Source organism: Mandrillus leucophaeus, unplaced genomic scaffold (genome assembly GCF_000951045.1).
Source record: "Mandrillus leucophaeus isolate KB7577 unplaced genomic scaffold, Mleu.le_1.0 Scaffold654, whole genome shotgun sequence".
Lineage (NCBI taxonomy): Eukaryota > Metazoa > Chordata > Mammalia > Primates > Cercopithecidae > Mandrillus > Mandrillus leucophaeus.
In genome coordinates this window covers 373,023-379,220 of record NW_012107075.1, presented here as the reverse complement: position 1 = coordinate 379,220, position 6,198 = coordinate 373,023, and positions in this window count along the sequence as shown.

Here is a 6,198-nt window from a genome sequence, read left to right as displayed (position 1 = left end):
TCTGTAAAAAAAAAAAAAAAAAAAAAAAAACCAGGCCAGCCGCCTAACGCCTGGCTCCTTACAAGAAAATCTTATTACTTGAAAGTGCAATTTGTTTGGTTTGTAATAGCATTGCCTACAAGGGAAATTCTGTTACTCAGGTTTCTTAGCCAGTCGCAACAGAGCTGGGGATAATTTGCAGAGAAGAGCTCTGTTCTCTTTGCAGTGAGGCCAAGTCTCCCTCGCAGGACTGTGTCACCATGCGCACACACCCATCTGGGGAGAAAAGTGGCCTACTTCAGCCTGAATAGTGGCTGCTGACTGCGTTTAGGCTAATCCACTGGTTGGGGTCCCAAAAAAATGTTTTGACTTGATTTGGTCAATTTACAGGAAAAAAAATGAGAATTATTCAGCTAAATTCTTGCTTTCTCATTTCCAGGTAGTTTTCGCATTCAAGATCCAGGTGTTCTCCACAGAGAGCCCGGCGCTGGGCTGCAACAGGGGAGCTCATGGTGGACTGACTCCAACCCCCCTGGCTAACTGCTGGCCCAGGCACTCAGGGGAGCTCATGGTGGACTCCCACCCACCTGGCTGGCCACTGGCCCAGGCACTCAGGGAAGTCCATGATGGACTCCAATCCACCTGGCTGACCACTGGCCCGGGCACTCAGGGAGCTCAGGCCAGAGCAGTTCCTTCTTCCCTCCCTTGTCCATCAGATACAGGCAATGAACTCTGCTTCTTCACCAGAGAAAGTCTCTCATCCCATCACACACAAAGAAGGCATGTAGCTCTCAGACTCTGGCAGTGCCTTCCCACCTGTGAGAACCAGGGGCCAGATGATGGAATCAGCTCTGAGGGTAGCTCAGAGCACAAAGGCTAAAGGCACCCAGCACTACAGCCCTCCCCGCTGCTCTCCCTGCCACCCGCACTCCCTGCATCCACTCTCCTGGCACTGCCAGAATGAGATAGTGTCCCCATTTACCAGAAGCCCTCTGCTCTCAAGAGAAAACGCTAAGGATGCAAGGGGCCATCCTGCCCGGCTATGCAGGCTTAGCTCGCAGTGACACCTGGCCCACCCGTCCACGCCGAGCCTGCACACCTGCTCTTCTTCCTACCTGGGAGGGTGGGGCCCTGGCTGCTCCTCCCTCAGTGGCCCTTGTCACCCACTTTCTAGCTCCCTCTCATCTTTTATGTCTGAGTTCAAACATTCCTTCCCAGAGAGGCCCTTCCTGACCTCTCCTCAGTTCAAATGCCCCCAAGACAGAGGCTGTAGAACACTCCAGCCCCCAGCTCGGAGCCATCACTCTCCACGCACATTGCTTTGTGCACCAGAGGTCTGACTTCCTCCACGCTCCTGGTGTCTGGTACGCTGCGGAACCTGCTGGGTGCTCAGTAAACCTCTGGGTAATAAATCAGTGAAATGAAATGTCCAGATGTCGGAAGGCATTTGCCTTTTCATCTGTGAGAGGATGGCTCTGATGTGGACCAAGATACCTGCGTTGTTGGGATGCAGAGCTGCAGCAGCCGGGAGCCTGTCTTTGTTTTGCATAATGCGATTAAGGCACGTTGGCCATCGCCAGGCGGCTGTGCAGCGCGGCCGCTCACTCACGAGGTGCATGTGTTTCCCCTGTGCCCCTCCATCAGCTCAGGCTAATGCTGATTCCCTCGATAGAGAATGCTGATCATAAAGACAGACTGTCCTGTCCACAGGCCGCAGTATGAATATTTATTCCTTCCACAAACTCTGCACTTGCATTTCATTTGCTCATCAGTTTAACTTCGGGAGGGGATAGCTGGGATCATTGAATCTGTCCACGTGGAACTTGGAAGGTGACTGACTTGATGGGACCATCTCATTTGCAATTTGAAATGTGGACTCTTCCCTGTGCACTCCCCCCAGCTGGGACACTTTCTGCCTCCCTCCTCAGCGGTGTCTTCGGAAGAGGCTGGGTCATGTGCTCACCTTACCATCTCTGTCTGACCTTCTGGTTATTTCTTAAGAAAAAAAGTCTAGAATTGCTTAGCCAAAAGGTATGCTTTTATAATAATATTTATCAATTTTTTCTTGACTATATGACTTCGTGCTTATCTTGAAACGTTATAGAACCATGAGAGATAAAGTTAAAATCTCATATGGCCAACCACCCAGAATTAATTACCATTAAGATTTTAGTAGAACCCCTTCTAGTATGTTTTCTGTATTCCTGCCTCAGACTAACGCCAGATTCTATCTGTTCCTGTGCTCCCCACACCTAGCACAGCACCTGCTCTTGGGAGGTGCCGGCAGAGGCACAGCAGGGGAGCTGCCTCTGCTGCCCCTCCTGTCCATCCATCATCCTCACAGCAGCCAATAGGAACACACTCTCCCTGATTGCTTGAAACACATGGGTTACTCTTAGGGAAAAAGCCAAAACTCCACAGTGTGTCTCAGGATGCCTGTGTGGTCTGGGCCTTCCTAGTTTCTCCAGCCTCCTCCTGCTCCATTTCCATCCCTCCAAACTTTTGTTCCAGCTTCAGTTCTCAAGGAAACCTTCCTTAGTCCCGACACCCATGGGCTGTCTGCCTCAAGGGCAAAATCTTTTGTTATTCCCAGTACTTCCCACCCACCTCTCCAAAATAAAGCATCTGATTCACAGAGACTGCAATTCCCAGGAATGCTTTTTGCCTTTTAAAATATTACCCAGGGTTTGTTGGTAACCTTCCAATCTACCAGTAATTCCTGTAATTCAATATTTTCCAAAATGGTAAATTGCTACCTTGCTGGAGTGTTTGTGATTAAGAAAAATAGGAAAAAAGAATTGGAATAAATAAATTTTTTTTTTTTTACTACCAAATGCTCAGAATGTTTAATACATTAAAATGTATATAAATGTCAACAACAATATCCAGCAGAAAAGCTCTGCCCAAGTATTTGACCACAAAGAAAGCCCCTGTTAATACCTCCATCAAAAACCAATGGGCACCCCCTTGTGTACTAGTGTTATGGGCTGAATGTTTTTGTCCCCCTGCAATTTACACGTGGAAACCTTAGCCCCCAACATCATGGCATTTGGAAGAGGGGCCTTTGGGAGGTGATTAGGGCTAGTAGGCTCATGAGGGTGTAGGCCTCACAATGAGATTAGTGCTCTTATAGGAATACACTAGAGAGTTCTCTCAGCCTTGTGAAGACTCAGGAAGAAGGTGGCTGTCTGCAAGGGAGAAACAGAGACCTCACCAGAAACAAAACACTGCTGCCATTAATCCGTTCTCACACTGCTATAAAGAAATATCTGAGACTGGGTAATTTATAAAGTAAAGAAGCGTAACTGGCTCACAGTTCTGCAGGCTGTACGGGAAGTATAGCAGCTTCTGCTTCTGTGGAGGCCTCGGTAAGTGTCCAATCATGGCAGAAGGCACAAAGCAGAAGCAGGCAGGTCTTCCAGAAGCACAAAGCAGCATCAGGCAGGCCACAGCAGGGGCAAAAAAAAAAAAAGAGGGAGTTGGTGTTACTGTCTTTTAAACAACCAAATTTCATGAGAACTCACTCACTATGCAGTACCAAGGGAGGTGGTGCTAAACTGTTCATGAGAACTTCACCCCCGTCATCCGGTCACCTCCCACCAGGCCCCCACCTCCAACATTGGGGGCTGCAATTCAACATGAGATTTGGGTGGAGACACAGATCCAGCCCATATCATGGCTGGACCTTGATCTTGGACTTCCAGCCTTCAGAACCGTGAGAAATAAATGTCTGTAGTTTAAGTTACCCAGTCTATGCTATTTTTTTAATAGACACCCAAGTCAACAAACACAATTGATGAGCTATTTCTGTCCATTTATGAGTAACAACAGCAACAACAGCAACACACAGTAACTTCACCAGAGGGTGTTTATCTTTCTCACCTAATGAGAGGTTCACAGGTAGGTGGTGTCTGGCACTGGCCCAGCAACTCAGAGATGTCAGGGCTTTTCCCTCCAGGCCTCAAAGTGGCAACTGTTGCTCCAGCCATCCCAGCTACATCTAACAGGAGCAAAAGAGAAAAGTGACAGAGCAAGGAGATTTCCTGGAATCCCCGTGTGATGTCTGTTCACCTCTCAATGACCGCATGGATCACAAGGTCAGCCCTATCTGCAGAGGGACTCAGGAAGTACAGCCATTCTGGCAGGCTCACTGCTTCTCCCAACACACACTTCTGTTAGCAAGAAAGAACGGAAAAATGAATATCTGGGAGGCAAATAAGAGCTTCTCCCACAACGAGTGGCACATATTCAGTTAGAATCTAAATACAGTTCATTGGTAGAAAATAGATATATATTATATTTACATAATATAGATATTTTACATTTTGTATGTGATATATATACACATATGTGTGTATATATACATATCTATGTGTGTGTATATACGTATCTATGTGTGTGTATATATGCTGTGTGTGTGTATATAAACATTTTCTCCTTGTTAGGATCAATTACACAGTCTTACAGATCTGTTTCCAAATGATAAATTCTACAGCTTTTAAGAACTTTTTAATGAGAAGCTCCCAAAAAAACAAAATTCTGTGTTTCCCTCTTAGGCCTTTGCATTGAATAGTATGGTCAGGCATCCCCGTGCAGACTGTTTTTTTCAATGTGTAAATGGTTTATTGTCAATGAGAAATGTGCTTCACCCATCTGGGTTATAAAATCTCTGCTTCACTCCAGGGTCTCAGAACTCCACATGCTGATGTCCAATCAGGTTTCTTTTGTTTTATTGACACAAGCACAGAGTTGAGGGGAGGAAAGTACAGTCAGGAAATGCCCTTGAACATCTGAGCCACAGAAGTCCCAGAAGAACCGGTGGCCAAGACCGTGATTCGGGTGGTTTAGAGGAAACTTCTCTGCCAAAGACCAAAGGGCGTTTTGAGTCGTCCACGGATTGAACCTGAGTCTCCTGGTCGCCCAGCTGATCACATCAGGGAACTTGAGTCGCACTTACAGACATCGGGATGTCTCAGGCACACCAGGCTCGGGAAGCGCATCTTCTAAGAAGGGAACCGATGGGCGAATCTGCGGGGGGCTGAGGGCACGGGTGAGCGGGAGGACTCGGTGTTGCTAGTTTGGGATTTTTGGTGAGGGGAGCTGGGGCCGGGAGGGAGGGTGGTGAATGGCCCCATTAAGGCCAAGGGCACTCCCAGAAGAGTGGCAGGTGAGGCTGAAGGAGTGGGGCTGAGGCCTTCCCACCCCGCTAAGGGGAGCCCAGGGATGGCTTTCCCATCGCGCTCAGCACGATGGAGGAGGAGGAGGAGGAGGAGGAGGAGGAGGAGGGCAAGTGACTCCAGGGACAGAGAGCCTCCAGGAAGACACAGCAGTGGCCCCAATTACAGACCAGAAGACCCTCAATTCAAGCAGGAGATGGGGAGATTCAAGCGATAATTGAAGGTGGAGTCAGCAGAAACAAAAGCCCACAGAACATTGTTTGTGAGGTTAATAGAGGCACCGACAGCGGCTTCCCAGTGTTCCACCTTTGGCAGCTTCCTCAAAGGAGAATTCCACTAATTAAAACAGAAGCACAGCAGCGTAGAGGGGAGAGCTAGCCAGTAGGCAATTTGCTGCGTGGATCTGACGCCGAGTCTCCAGTAGAGGTGGGGTGGCCAGGAGAGAACTGCACAAGCGAGGCCTCAGTCAGAGCCTGGGGGGAGCAAGAGAGTGCACAGGGCAGTGCAAGGGACACCCAGAGGCAGTAGTGCTCAGAGCCAGGGTTCAGAGAACAAAGAGGAGGTCAGTAGGAGCAGGAAGGCTGCGCAGAGGCTGAGAGGGGCAAGGGGGTACACAGAGGCTGGGAGGGGCAAGGGGTGCACAGAGGCTGAGAAGCGGGGGGTGTTCACAGAGGCTGGGGGGTCATGCACAGATGCTGAGAGGGGCAGGATTTGCACAGAAGCTGAGGGGGTGGGAGTTTCATTATTAAGACCTTATTCCCTCCTCTCTGAAAACAGCCCTGGCCTTCCCTTCCTCATTTCTGCTGAGAAGAGATTTCCTTGTCTATACTATCATTTTAAGAAAAAATTTCCAGTTAACATGAAAAATGAAAGACGTATCACACCTAGTTTCCCTTTTTGGGAAAAGTACGTTCTGCAGTTACTCAAGGGAAACAATTAGGACTCAAAATTGACAGACATGACTTGAGATATGAAAAACATGGACTTGATTAATGAAAGTCTGGAAATGCTGATTGCCCGTCTGCCTGGGTTGTGCACCCAG